Source organism: Lolium rigidum, chromosome 6, assembly GCF_022539505.1.
Source record: "Lolium rigidum isolate FL_2022 chromosome 6, APGP_CSIRO_Lrig_0.1, whole genome shotgun sequence".
Classification (NCBI taxonomy): Eukaryota; Viridiplantae; Streptophyta; class Magnoliopsida; order Poales; family Poaceae; genus Lolium; species Lolium rigidum.
In genome coordinates this window covers 342,447,857-342,463,729 of record NC_061513.1, presented here as the reverse complement: position 1 = coordinate 342,463,729, position 15,873 = coordinate 342,447,857, and the positions used below count along the sequence as shown (strand labels likewise).

At 48.9% G+C, this 15,873-nt stretch overlaps 1 pseudogene; it reads right to left on the bottom strand.

Annotated features, from left to right (window-relative positions):
- Positions 1–3,104: 3,104 nt before the first annotated feature.
- On the bottom strand, positions 3,105–5,480 carry LOC124666929 (annotated as a pseudogene).
- Between the last annotated feature and the right edge of the window lie 10,393 nt (positions 5,481–15,873).

Genomic DNA, 15,873 nt, shown 5'->3' with positions numbered 1-15,873 from the left:
TAATGACAAGATCCACACAGCAAATGTTGGAGGTGTGCATATTAGTCATATTGGTCATTCATCCATTCAAACCCCTAATTGTAATCTTCATCTTAAAAATAATCTGCATGTCCCTAGTGCGACTAAAAATCTTGTTTCCATTCATACACTTGCTATGATAATGATGCCTTCCTTGAGTTTCAACCTTGGTACTTTTTTTTATTAAGCATCAAGTCACGAAGAAAATTTTATCCACAAAATATGTCTAGATACATCCAAACCAGTAACAACTAATATATAAGAGCATCTCCACTCGTCTCCCCGACGAGGCCCCCGAGCGACGTTTTTACCATCCGGATGGCGAAATTCGGCCCAGTCGCGCCCCCGGTTCCTCGTTTTCGTCCGGATTTGGCCCTTCATCCATCCGGCGAGCCCACGCCATCCCCGGTCCCCTGGGGCGCGCTCGGGGACTCTGGACGAAAGAATTTGACGCGAAACGTCGTGTGGACCCTCGTAGTCGGCGACACGAAAGCCAAATCCTGTCGATTCCCTCCAATTTGCTTGCATATCCCCAAACTCTCCCGCCGAATTTGGCCATTCTCCTCCTCGTCTTCCAGTTCCAGTTCCCGTCCTCGTCTTCTCGTCCACCATCGTTCTCCTCCTCGTCTTCTCGTCCACCACCATGCCGCCGAAGGAGAGGAAGCCACGGGCGAAGAAGGTGCGGCCGCCGGGTATGTCGAACGCAGAGTGGGCGGCGGACGAGATCCGGCGCGAGATCGAAACAAGCGGCAGGGTGGAGAGGGTGAAAAAAGCCGCCGCCAAGAGGGCGGCGGCGGCCCAGGACGAACAAGAGAGGAAGATCAGCATGGCCATGAGCATGGGCCATGCTCACGGCGGCGGCGCCATGTTCCCCGGCCAATGGCTGACGCAAGGTACAAGCAGTTCCCCGTCGACTTTCTCCCCTTCGATCTATTCGCCGTCGCCGCCTGCCATGTTCCAAGAGGGCGCCTACGTCCAACCGTCCAGGTTCACGCCGTCGCCGCCCGAGCTCGACGTCGGCAGCGGGAACCAGTACGAGGGCACCTCGCCGGCCCTGCGACGTGGGCCGCTCCCGTTCGGTGCGATGGCGGCGCCGAACGACGAGGAGATCCACGAGATGATCACCTCCGGCTCCATGGCCGCCGCTGCGAGCCCGGGGTTCTTCATGGCCGCCGCCGCTGCGAGCCCGGGGTTCTTCACGCAAGAGGAGGCGAGGGCGACGGCAGCTGTCGCGGCGCGCAACGAGTATGTGGAGGATGTGGCCGACGGAAGCCAAGCCGTCGAAGAAGAAGACGAAGAAGAAGAACAGCCAACTAAAGCCGCCGCCAACCTGGTCGAAGGGAAAGAAGAAGAGGAAGAAGGACTCGCCGCCTGCCGAACCGCGTATCAAATGGACGCCGAAGGAAGAGGAGTGCCTCGCCGAAGCTTGGATGACCGTGTCCATGAACGGCATAACCGGGGCCAATCAGTCGTTCGACACATATTGGCTTCGAGTGAAGCAGACGTTCGACGAACGCAAACTCGTCGATCCCTACTTCAGGAAGACGATCATGAACCGGGGAGACAAGGCAATGGCCACCCATTGGGGGATCATACAGACGGCGTGCAGCAAATGGCACGGCATACAGGAGGAGGTCGAAGAATGGCCTATAAGCGGCCATGACTTGGTGCAAAAGGTATGCTCCGTCGACCCTGCATCACCGAGGTTAGCTGTGCACCGTGAAGATCGTCGTGAGCTGACCCGTATCGCCGTGCTCTTTTTCCCCAGCTGCGCCGTGCTTTGGACATGTACGTGGACGACACCGGCATGCAGTTCAAGGTCCTGAATGTCTACGCCCGCATCGAGAAGTGCGAGAAGTGGGCGGAAACCCGCAAGACCCTCTCGAAGAGCAAGACCGAGCAGTACAACCCCGATGCTCCGGCGGCTGGCTCGGCGGATGGGCGCCCGGAACTCGGCCAAAAGAAGCTCAAAGAGCTCAAAAAGACGGGCAATCCCGCCGACAGGCTGTAGGCGTTGTTCGATAAGTGCTGGGCCGACGCGAGGACGCACGCCGCCGGGAGGGACGACAAGTTCGACGACAGGTGGCGGGAGATGCTCGCCAACCAAGGCGCCCGGATCGCCCTGCTGAAGACGACGACGGCGGCGAAGAAGAGGAACACTGACTTGGCGTTTCTGATGGGCGGGAACACGGATCTGATGAACGAGGAGACGAGGATTTGGTACCAGAGCCACCGCAGCGACATCCTCCGACCCACTCCGGCCAGTTCTTCATCGTCTCCGCCGGCTCCTACCTCGTCTTCCTCACCGTCTACGCCGTCGACTGCCGCTGCTTCGACGCCGGCTGCCGCTGCTTCGACGTCGACTGCCGCTGCTTCGTCGTCGACTGCCACCGCTTCGACCACGGCGTGTGAGGAAACTGGTCCGTCGGACACCGCCATGCCAGCCGGGACTGCCGATGAGACTGTTTCCGTGTAATTTCCCTCCTTTCGCCGATCTGTGGCTGATCCTTTTGCTGGTCTTTTTGCCGATCAACTGGTTGTATTTGTAGCGCGGGACGACGGTTTGTTTGAATTTAAACTATGTCCGCCGAACTCCGGGTGGACGACTGGAAATACGATACTCCCCACGACTTTATTTCGTCCAATCCGGCGATTGTTTCGTCCGGATTTCGTCGTGGGCAGGCCCAACGAGTGGAGATGCTCTAATGGATGGAGTACTTGTTACTTCCTGGTAGATTACTGGAAATCTGATGGTGCTTTATTTATTTTGTTACCTTTATTTCAGTTATCACCACTTACTCCCATCGTGGAAAATATAAATGAGAGTAAAATACTTTCTAACAAAGACTGGAACGATCTCCTATATGGTGTCTTGGCGCGTTAGACCAAGTGCTGAGCATAAAACCTCAAAAGACGGATGCTAGCTGATGATATTCGTGGTATAATTCGGACAGAAGGAGGAATTGTGGTGCTGCCGTGATTTGATGATGAACTAAAAATGAGACAAGTACCTTTTGCAAATATATATCTCAGACGAGCTAGCTTCCCCTTTTGTAACCTGACAAATCAACTATACTGAATCCATTTCAGACGAGCTTGTAGCCAGTGACCCAGACGTTCGCCGGCGGCGCCGCGTGGACGTACACAAACACCACGCTCCCGCCGGCGGGCACCGACGGAGCGGCGCCTGGGAGCACGTACCCGTAGCGCGCCTTGTCGAGCCCCCACACTGGGCCGTAGAGCTTGGCGATGCCGATGTGCAGCTCGTGCGCAGTCTTGTTCGGGGACCTGTTGGTCACCGTGGCCTCGTACCGGCGGTACGTCCGGCCCTTCTCCGTCCATGACCTCGTCGCCTTCTGCTCGATCGCCATCGGCGACGCGTGCTTATCTTCTACATCGGCGGCTGCAAGGTGCAACAAGAATCAGTCTCTCGGATTGTGTAGTACTGAAATAACAAGAATCTCTGTAACTGAACCGAATCAAGAATGTCAGAATGTTTAGTACCAGCAAGTATGGAGGTCTGGTTGTTACGATCGACTGCTGCGGTAGCAAGCTCTGCACGAATAGATCGAGACACAAATCAAACGATGCGTCTAGCTAGATAACCTCTGAAAACCTGTGTGCATACGAGGGGCAGAGTAAGCCACACGAACCATCTGAAAGCGACCGCCCAAACCGGCCGCCACCGCCGTGTCCGGCGGCGAGCCGAGCGAGCACCCCCATGAACGGCGCGCTGTTGTATGTAGTCGCCTCGGTCTGCTCGTAGTTGTTCCTCTCGTCCGAGAAGTTGTCGTGCTCGTCGGGCCCGCCGACGATGGCGCCGTCGAGCAGGTTCGGGTTGCTGCCCTTGCGGCCGTACCAGCTCGAGTACCCGTCGTGGCAGCTCACGAAGGCCGGGTTGGACTTGACGGACACGATGGACGCGCCGCGGTGGTGCGCCTCCCGCGGGTAAACGTTGCCGTACCCGACCATGTAGCTCGTCCCCCTGGGGTTGCTGCCCAGGATGTAGTCCACCTGGGACTTGGCGAACGCCAGGAGCTCGGACGGCGCCGCCGCCCCGGACGAGCACTGCACATGCGCGGAGGCGAGACTGTCGGAGTAGGCCGCGAGCAGGAACGAGGCGCTGGTCACGAACTGGAGGTTGTTCCACTTCTGGTGGTACATCAGGCCGCCGGGCGTGCGCTGGACGTCGCCGGAGCCCCCCTGCTTGCCGAGGCAGGAGCACGCGAAGAAGTCGGCCTTCTGCCGGTACCGCCGCAGCACGGCGGCGTGCGCGCCGGCTTTGCCCTGCAGCAGGATCTTGGCGGCCAGGACCTGCACGCCGGGGTACTTGATGTCCCACCCGAACTCGCTGGTGGACCAGCCCGTGCCGCCCAGCGCGTCGGCGTGGTTGGCCAGGTAGTCAAGGTACTGCCCCTCGCCCGTCGCGTGGAACAGCCACGCCGCCGCCCACAGCAGCTCGTCCTAAAAATTTCGCCAGATAAACTCAAATGCGATGCCAAATGTGCATGGAGGAGTGAGTGTCAATCTTGTCGTTGAGAGATCAGCTTACCCCGTATCCGCTGATCGACCCGTAGTAGTTCCTCGCGACGGGGATGCTGGCGTCGTACCTTCCCCGGTACTTGTCGGCGAAATCAAACAGCTGCTTGGAGTGTTGCAGGAGCTGGTTCGCGTAGCCGGGGTTGGAGCGGCGGAACACCAGCGACGCCGCGGCCATTGCGGCCGCGGTCTCTCCGGCGAGGTCGGACCCCGGGTGCTGGGTGTCGAGGCGGTACGCCTGACGGCTCGTCGTCATGTCCTCCGGCCGCTGCCAGCAGTTGTGGTCCGTGTCGCCGTCCCCCACCTTCACAACAATCCGACGTGTCAACATACGAACAAATGTACACTTGGCTAGTCAGCTACCGACTACCTGTAGTACCGAACTCCATCGGGTGCTTCGAATTACGAACCTCTCCGTAGAGCACGTTGGGCTCTGGGTGAGCCTTGACGAAGTAGTCGGTGCCCCATTTGATGGCCTCCATGGCGTGGCCGAGCTCGCCGGCCGCCCCCATCTGCTCGCCGTACTCCAGGACGCTCCACGACATCATGGTCACCGTGAACGCCATCGGCAGCCCGAACTTGACGTTGTCGCCGGCGTCGTAGTAGCCACCCGTAAGATCCACCTGAAAGGAGCGCAGCACAAATTGGCTAGTTAACAAATGGATGCGGCCAGAACATACCCCGTTTATTTTCACCTAGATTTGCAGTGTGCCATTGGCATTGCATACCCCGTTGGCCTTCCCGTCGAGGAGGCCGGAGTTGGCCCTCCAGGAAATTCTCTGGTTGCCGGGGAGGACACCGGACCGCTGCGCCTCAAGGAAGAGGATGCTCTTGCTCAGCGCCTTGCTGTAGTCGATGGCGCTGCCGCCACAGTACGAAACCTGTGCCATGGCAGCAAGCACCAAAATGGCGAGGAGTCCCATGCCCACAAAGCGTGCTAGCTCCTGCTCTGGCTACGGCTGGCTGGTTGAGGCGAAGAAGCTAGCCGAAAAGGGAATGCCACAATGTGTGTTGCTTTGGATGCTGGCTCTGAACTCATGGGCTGATATTTATAGTGCATCCATGTCGGGGGGAAGGGGAAGAGGTCAAGAGAAAGGAGAAGACAAAGCTCAAATGTGGCGATCCAAGGGGGTGATTTTGACAAAAATAATCTTTTTGGCAAAAAAAAACACGGAATAACCCTCTGGCCAAATTATTTTACTGGACTAACAGACTGCTGAGGAGTTATTTGGGATAATAGCCTTAAAGATGAAAATGCTAGCTCACCGATGCGAAATTTCGTTAAGGTATGGTTACCAACTTTAAAGGTAAGCTATTGCATTTGGCGACTTTCTAACCCTGAATTCCATGACACATCGCACTGCACCGAAGTTGCGGCGCTTAGGCAACTTGCTTGGTTGCCGTGACGGCGAAATTGCTACACCATCGCCCTCGCCTTCTGAAGATGAACGTCACGGTTCGGAGGTATGGACTCTTTTGTTGCCGTAAAACATGTGCTTAGTACTTTCAATTTTTCTGACCATTTGTTCATGTTTGGCAAAATTCCTGACGACACCATTTTGAGTCAAGTCAAGGAGCAACCGCATGCCGCACGGTCTGCTTATTTGTTGAAGCCTAAGGGGAAGGGTCTGCATCGTTACGCACCGGAAGATTATGTGAACCAAGAAAAGAAGGTTGTGGTTGAGTCCGATGAGGAGCCGCCGCGGAGGTCAGCTTTGAGGAGGATGAGGAATGATGAGCCGTCATCTTTAGAGGAGGAGGAGGACGAGGAGGAGGAGGAAGAAGAGCTACCGTCGCCGCCACCACGGACGGCCTTCCGGAAGCAGCCCGCGAGGAGGGAACGTTGATCTTAGTGTTGTATGAACTCTATCTTAGATGAAATTGCTATGTGTTGTGTGAACTCTATCTTAGATGAAATCTAGCTATGTCATTTGGGACCATGTCGACATAGAATTTGGATGTGTTGGAAAGTGCTAATATGATGTGTGTTAGAAACTGGTTGCATAAAATCTGCCACTTGCCAACCATGCCAGGACAATCTTATGATTTTTAAACACATGTCACTGTGTGGCGCATTCCCAGGGGCGCCACACTTCACTGTGTGGCGTCCATACTAAGGGCGCCACACAATAGAACTATATAAACGAAAACATACTGTAAGCAAAGTCGCCAGATCCTTAGCCATTTTCGCGAGGCTGTTTTTGTGTGGCGCCATTTCCATGGGCGCTACACTTCACTATGTGGCGCCCATGCCAAGGGCGCCACACAATGGAACAATATAACAGAAAACATCCAGGGGCCAAGGACGCTTAGTCCTTAGCCTTTTTCGCGAGGTTGTTTATGTGGCGCCCTTGCCAAGTGTAGCGCCGTTCCCAAGGGCGTCACAGAAACAGCCTCGCAAAAACAGCTAAGGACTTGGCGACTTTGCTTACAGCATGTTTTGGTTCAAATTAATCTATTGTGTGGCGCCTTTGGGATGGGCTTCACATAGTGAAGTGTGGCGCCCCTGGGAACAGCGCCACACAGTGACATGTGCTAAACCATCGAAAAATCCTAGCATATTAGTACATATTTGAATACAACATTGCAGACAACATCATTTCACTCGTTCCAATTGAAGTCAATCCTCACTTGTGCTACCACCTCGGCAAAGCTAGGGCTACGGTCAAACACCAAGTCAAACTCTTCCAGGTCTGGCTCTAGGTTTCCCTTTAAAAAGGCATCCTTGTCCACATGATGAACATGAACAATTCTTTTCATCCCCCTAACAAAATGTGAACAACACATACATACATGTGTTCATTAGTTAGCCTAGTCAAAACAAATCAACCTAGGGTTTCTACCCATACAACCTACCCCTACCACTTGTGCTACTTCAACAAACCCTAAGATTCCAAATCCATCAACTTCACTTGCCAAATCAACTTAGGGTTTCACATCTAGATCCAACCAAATCCATCAATTTATTGGATGAAAAGAAGGGGAACGGAGGAGATTACCTCAAGGAACGGGTTGGGAACGAACTCCACGGATAGATCCAATGAAATCCACCAAGATGTGAGAGTGATTTGGGTGGGGGGGAGAGGTGGGGTGGATGGTCGGAGGAGGAGGAAGAAGATTTGGGTGGGCGAGTGTGGTGTGGTCGGGCTAGGTGGCTCGGGCCGCCACACATAAGTGGATGTGTGGCGCCCTTCCAAACGGCGCCACACATGTGTGGCGCCCATGGAAACGGCACCACACATCCTGCCACGTCGGCTGGTCAACGGCGCGCAGCGTCGACCGCGCCATGTCGGCCTGGATATGTGGCGCCATTCACATGGGCGCCACACAGACAAGTATGGCGCCGCTGGCAAGGGAGCCACACAAAAGGGTTAGTCCAGTGAAATAGTTTGCCAGAGGGTCATTCCGTGTTTTTCTTGCCGAAAGAGTTATTTTCGTCAAAATCGCCATCCAAGGGTCTGGTTATTTATTTCTGCTCTATTCTAATACTCCCTCTATCTCGATTTATTACTACTCCAGGACCCTTCAAAAATGGGCGCTGCTCCTTTTTCCAAAAAGAACATACAAATAAATGAGAAGGAGGAATTACTAAATAAGAACAGAGGAATTACTCGCTACTCGCTCTTAAGGATTTAAGGGGAGGGAGTACTCAATCTCTCACAATTAGAGGTGTAAATGGATAGAATACTTTTTGCGCCGAAACAAGCCCCGAATCCATTTTAAGGTTCTCATATCTAATTTTAATAAATTTGGTGGATAAGGATATCCGATTCCGACGTGATGCTCCGGGTGGGGTATAGGATATGTATAGCAAATAACATGCAGATATGGATTATCCAAAATTAATTAGGATAATCCAAAACTGGATAATCAGATTTTTTTTAGTCAAAATCCAAGGTCAATCTCACAATGTTAGTAGTTATTGAGTAACCAAATTTATTTGGCGCTTATGTTTAGCTCTAAATTTTTATCGATTCTTAAGTTTTAGCGGAAAGTATGTCTTTTTTTTTAACTACACAAGACTGAAAGTTTAAATCCCTCTCAAAATTTACAAGAACGATAACTATCTACCGATGAGAGTATATATCCGAGTACTTATGTTTCTGGTCCGAGTCTGTCTTGTTTCCGATTCGAATCCGCGGTCTGGTATATCTGCGAATCCGCGATCCGGTATATCCGTATTCGAATCTGAAACCGCTCAATATCCGCTCCGATCATAATTCAGTAAAAATATGTGGTAAAGGATATGGTATGAGCAAAATCTGATCCGATCCTATCTGATTATACCCCTACTCACACTGAAGGTATCAGCATGATGCATTACATGCATGCAAAAAATTAATTTATGATTTTGATTAATGATGAAAGAGATCATAGTGTTACTATTATACATAGATACCGTATCATAGCACATATAAAAAAAAATCAAATAGATCTTGTTCACAATTTTATGTTAAGATTCTACAAACCAATAAATATAATAAGATTATAATACTAGTATATGATACTCCCTCCGTCTCAGATGAACAGGCACGCACGCAGTTTAAGACAAACTTTGATCATATATTTGGTCAATATATTATTAGATTCGTATGTAAAAAAGGTTTCTAATAATATAATTTTTGTGACATATATTTCATATTTTATTGACCAAAATAATGGTCAAAACAATTTCTTAAACTACGTGCGCTTGTTATACTGAGATGGAGGTAGTATCATACATTGTGGATATAGTATCATACACTAGTAGCATATGATAGTGCAATATAATGCTATGCATTGCGACTAGTCTTAGGGCATATTTGATTCAAAACATTGTAAAAGCACAGAAATAGGAAAACGCATGAATAGTATGGCATGCATGTGAAAGCCTATAGGAACAAAAAATTGTTTGAATTATCGTTTGGTTGCACCACATGAAAATGCAGGAAATTTTTATAGAGATTCAGTACATGTAATAGTTGTTATAGATACATAGAAAATTTTACAAGAGGTCTAACCTCTTGCAAGAAATCCTATAGGATTGTAGCATAGAAAAGCAGTCCGTATAAGTTTTGGAGGGTTCAAACATTTGAATCAAATGGCTTTTGTAGGAAAATTTCTATGATCAAGAGACCTACAAAATTCTTTTGAATCAATCATGCTCTTAGAGGTTGAGGCAGCGTGTGGGAATATTCGACGGCTTTGGCTTACCGTGGCTTTTCTGAGGGAACAATTCAAACAGCTATGAAACCAGTGGTGTGGCGCAATTAGGCCCCACCCAACTGCAAATTCAGCCGATAAAGTTCAGAGGCAAAGGTTGCCAAATAGCGGCCTTTGTCAACTTTGGAGAAGGGAACCCAAAACAGCAGCACACATCATGTTCTAGGTGTCGATACACTTTGTGTGTTCTGAATGGGATCTTGGCTTCGCTAAGGCTCGAGCCTTTGCTTGCTACGGCTTAGCAAAATAAAAATCGACCGTCACGGAATGGTGGTTCTCAGTCGCCAATGCTCACGGCGTGTGAAGGAGAGCTTGGGCGTCGCTTGTCATGTTAGTATCTCGAGAAATTTGGAATAAGCGCAACTCCTTTTGTGTGCATAATGGCCAGGCTAATCATAAAATGGTTCATAAGATCAATATCCTTCTTTAGGGTCGCTTTGACAAAAATGTTGTTTAAAATTTCGGAGGAGCTTAGTCCTCAATAATTTTTCTATATGGGTTATTTGGTTTGTAGTTTTGCAAACCATATGATTGTTTTTCGTTGCATATCACTACAGGAATGGCGACGTACGCCGAGGGCCGTGGCATACGCCGACGGCCAAATGTCGGGGCCGTCGGCGTATGGCCCGGCACGGCCAGCCAGCGAGTCTCACCCTCGGCGTATCGTTGCCGTAGGCGTAGCGAAGTCTACGCCGAGGGCAGCCCTCGGCATATGTTTGGCCCTAGGCATAGACAGGGCTACGCCGACGGCCACCCTCGGCGTAGACTATTTGTCAAATTTGTCTAATTTTGTAAAAATCATAACTAATTCATATGATGTCAGAAAAATGCGTATAAGTATAAGGTATCAAAATGTTCAGAAAAAAATCCTCTATCCGTTTATGTCAAAATCATGCATATTTGAATCATGTATATCATGTTAATATAGTAACAATTCAAACACTTTCTTATATGTCATCGGGTTCCCGTTTTGGCCAGATGGAGATTTAAACGAAGTCAGAAAATCCCGCGGAGCCGCATGGCGTCATTTTATGTGTCCTAGTAACCACTCCAAAAGAAGGAATTGGGATACGGCAGTTATTTTGGAACACCCTTCACAAACAGGGCTATCAAGTTCGGAGTTCTATGACTTTTACGGGAAATGAGAAGGAAACGGTTCGTGACACCGCATAGTTTGTCGGAACGAGACCATATTTGGCACGTGCGTGGTCCCTGGGATGGGAAGCAATGCCCCGGAAGCGGATTTCCAATCCGACCCATGGCCGATGGTTTTTTCATTTTCGGGGTGCCAAAACGGGTTTTTTTGTGAACCAGCTACATGAGGCGTATTTTTGTATTGCGCGAGACCTCCGCGTAGTAGTAGGACACCGCCTCCGCACCACATATCACATGTCATATGTGCGTGCTAGCTATCCGGGAATCCCTGCGGCTTCCTGCTGTGTCCCGCCGAATCCGCTGGAAAGTGACCGGATTTGAACTAGGGGTACACTTTCCGTCGCTCAATAAATTCCGGGAAAAATGTTTTTAGGTCTACAACTCATCACTTTCTGTGCTAAAATTTTTCCGTTTAGCACGATGGTGAATGGGTGCAACAGCGCGCGCGGTACGGCCATACCGCATCTCCGTGGGGGCCCGTTTTGGCCGGATGGCAATTTAAACTAAGTTAGAAAATCCCTTGGAGCCGCATGGCGTCATTTTATGTGTCCTAGTAACCACTCCAAAAGATGGAATTAGGATACAACAATTATTTTGGAAAACCCTTCACAAACAGAGCTATCACGTCAGGAGTTCTATGGCTTTTAGGGCAAATGAGTAGGAAATGGTCCGTGACACCGCATAGTTTGTCGGAACAAGGCCATATTTGGCACGTGCGTGGTCCCTGGGATGGGAAGCAATGCCCCGGAAGCGGATTTCCAATCCGACCCATGGCTGATGGTTTTTTCATTTTCGGGGTGCCAAAACGGGTTTTTTTTGTGAACCAGCTACATGGGGCGTATTTTTGTATTGCGCGAGACCTCCGTGTACTAGTAGGACACCGCCTCCGCACCACATATCACATGCCATATGTGCGTGCTAGCTATCTGAAAATCCCTGCGGCTTCCTGCTGTATCCCGCCGAATCCGCTGGAAAGTGACCGGATTTGAACTAGGGGTACACTTTCCGTCGCTCAATAAATTCCGGGAAAATATTTTTAGGTCTACAACACATCAATTTATGTGCTAAATTTTTTCCGTTTAGCGCGATGGTGAACGGGTGCACCAGCAGCGCCGTACTGACCATACCGCATCTCCGTGGGGGCCCATTTTGGCCGGAGGGCAATTTAAACTAAGTTAGAAAATCCCTTGGGGCCGCATGGCGTTATTTTATGTGTCCTAGTAACCACTCCAAAAAATTGGAATTAGGATACGGCAATTATTTTGGAAAACCCTTCACAAACAGAGCTATCACGTCCGGAGTTCTATGGCTTTTAGGGCAAATGAGTAGGAAACGTCCTGTGACACCGCATAGTTTGTTGGAAGGAGGTCATATTTGGCACATGTGTGGTCCCTGGGATGGAAGGCATGGCCCCGGGAGCGGATTTCCAATCCAACCCATGGGCGATGGTTTTTTCATTTTCGGGCATCCAAAACGAGGTTTTTTTGTGAAGCAGCTACATGAGGCGTATTTTAGTATTGCGCGAGACCTCCGCGTAGTGGTAGGACACCGCCTCCGCACCACATATCACATGTCATATGTGTGTGCTAGCTATCTGGAAATCCCTGCGGCTTCCTGCGGTGTCCCGCCGAATCCGCTGGAAACTGACCGGATTTGAACTAGGGGTACACTTTCCGTCGCTCAATAAATTCCGCAAAAAATGTTTTTAGGTCTATAACACATCACTTTATGTGCTAATTTTTTTCCGTTTAGCATGTTGGCGAACGGTGCACCAGCGCGTCCGGTACGGCCATTTCGCATCTCCCGAGGGGGCCGTTTTGGCCAGATGGCAAGCTGGACGTCATATTTGGATTACTCTAATTTTTAGGTTCAAATGATGATATGGATGTTATATTTAGATTCCTCTCATTTTTCTGATCGATTTAGACATATTATTTGTGGAATTTCAGTTTTTCGATTTAAAGATATTAATTATTCCATATTAAATAGAAAAAAACCCAAAAAAAAATTTATTTTATTGTTATTTGAATTCAATATTATTATTCATTGTTACTTATATATTCATTTTTTTTACTTAAGTAATTTTTTGGAATTTAAAAATAAAGAGTTGTGACATCACGGTGCAAGGGTTAATAGGGTTGATAGACTATCATTATCAGTAAGGTGTCAATTCTTTAAGGAAAGCTCATCCGAATGGAACCAAAGTTAAGCGTCTTCGAGGTTGGAGTAGTGTGAGGATGGGTGACCGGCTGGGAAGTTTAACCATGATTGTAATTTGACCTAGGATTAAGTGTACTTAGAGTTAAAAGTGTATGGGTGAAAGATAAACAAGTAAAAAAAAGAAAAAAAATGATGTAAAAAAATTAAAATTTGAAAATTTTTATAAAAAAATTATTTTTTTTCCGAATTTTTTTTTTGAATTTTTTTTGGAAAAATGAAAATTTAAAATTTGTATGCCGACGGTTTTGCCGCCGAGGGCCGGGCTACGCCGACGGCAATATTGTCTATGCCGAGGGACCTAAACGCCGACGCCATACGCCGAGGGCCAGGCGTGGCTACGCCGAGGGCAGCTAGCCGTCAGCGTATGCGTCCATTCCTGTAGTGTATGTTTCCTTGCAATCCATTTGCACTAGATTTCGTAGAAATTTTCCATCAGCTACATTCGACCTAGAACATCCACGTGGAGTTCTTGTATACACGAATCATTATGTAGACCTAAGGATGCTAGCGTTGACCTTTTTTTTATAATGGGCGCTTTATTACTTTGAAAATCAATTACATCCGACCTCTGCATAGCTAAGATGCACACAGCCGTTTAAAAGTCTCAATCATTCGAAAAAGAAAACAAAAAAGACGAATTACATATCAATCATTAAGCAATTGTAAAACGCCTAAGATGATGGTGGTGGACCAATCCTTAGATTATGTTGTCACACATGTAGGAAAAAAAGTATCCTTCACCATATCCTCCAACTGTGTACAGACCTCCGTAAAGAGGTCGCGATTCTCCACTCCTTGCAGCGCAGACCACAAACGGAGAATAGCGGTACATCTGTAGATAACCTGCGAGAGAGAGCAATTCTTATCATTAAAAACTTTGTCATTTCTATATAGCCAAAGCGGCCATATAACGGCAAACGCTCCCCCCTAATAAGGATGCTACCATCGACCTAGAACTAGCAAAAGTGTGTACTATTGAGAGACAGTGTAAACTCTTTTTTATTTTGTGTCATGCATTTAGGTTGTATGCTTGGAGTCTGTACAAAATCCCATTACTGAAGAGAAGAAAAGAGTTAACCTTTACAATGGACCATTCGAAATGGTAACAATCTACTTCATCTGTTCCTATTTAATCGACGCAGAGGTGAGAAGGCTAATGAATAAATAACGTATTGATAGAAGTCAATTAAATCCGGACAGAGGTGCTACTTGATAGGGGCAGGTTGGGGTAACTGCAAGCAAACCATGTACACCTTGCAAGTTGCAACTTCATCTCCGGGGCAGAAAATAGCTGCTCAATTGTCACTGCATTCTGGGGATTTTCGTCGCTCAAGCGGCGAAGTCAATGCTGGTCCCAAGCAGGGTATATATATATGTATGGGATCAGGTCCTTGTTTGCTTGTTTTTGGCGGATGAACTTGTCCACTCTCCTGACGGTTGGAGAATTCAGATGAATCTAATATCTATAGTCCCCTTTTCCGCACGGTCTCCAAGAATCACCAACTATCTGAAGACGAAAGCTATCTGTGGTCAATCCGCAATACACGAGCTGACCACGCTGCTACACACATTGCGACTTGCGAATCATGACGGTAATCTGCAATTAATCAGTTCTGTGCTCGAGGCAGCAAGACCCGATCGATCGATCGTGGATCATGCCAGGATTTCTGACGGTAAGCGCGGCCGTATTTACATGAGCGCGCGTCGCCCCGGCTGACAGGGCCCCGGTAGCTCGCGTGAGACGCAGCACGCCAAGGTTAAAAAGTCTCGCGGAAATTTGTTTATTTCTTACGGATCGATGTATCCATCTGCAGTTGCGTGTTTGCAGCATATGCCGTTCTTAGCACACGGCTCCTGCTTTTGGAACAGGGGCATGTGGCTCGAGCAGGTGATAACGCATGCCAAGCAGTTCAGGCAATTGCTAACAGTAGGAACATCCAAAGTTTGGGTTCAGAGAGAGGCAAGTGCAGTGCAGGTCCATTGCTGGAAATTCAAGCTGTAGCTTTGCTAAGGCCCAGTTCGTGATCGCAGTATGAACACTCATCCCAGGAACATCTTCTTCTGATCGCCCTGTTTCTTGATTCCGTTTTATGCAGGAAAAATGCAGAAATAGATGGCCTTTTTCCAGGATCGGTTATCTGTTATCGGCTTCTGATGCGGAAATAGATGAATCATCCAAGCTTCCCATCATTTGGGTAATGAAGCTGCCTGCCTCGTTGTGAAACCGGATCCACGTGATGTAACGTCTGGAGTTGTTTAAGCTCGTTCCGGGTGCGGCGCCCGGAAGCACGCAGGCTTGGTTTCCGGCGCAACCTTAAAACCTGTCTGCTTTGGATCATCCTGCGCACAAGTTCAGTACAAGTGTACAACCGTAGGTCTGCAGGACGACTCGAACAATTTTTCATCTTGCATCAGATGTGAGCACGAGAACCATACGATTTCTCCCTCCGATCCAATGAATATCGGCTTATTTTTTTAAAAAAAAATGAAGCCAAATAAAGTTTGACAAAACTTTATGAAAAGTCTGTCAGCAACTACGATATTCTATAGATATCATATGAAAGTACAACAAGAGGAGGGAGTACCTGATATCAGTGCACCCTCTAGCTATGCTTGCAGCCGACATGCTCTGATGAAGTTTAAATAGTCCCATAGATTTTTCATCAGTAAAATAGTGCAAGAGGCCTCATAGCTCATACAGTAATCAAGGAAACGCCGTCATGCATCCCGGCCCCTAAT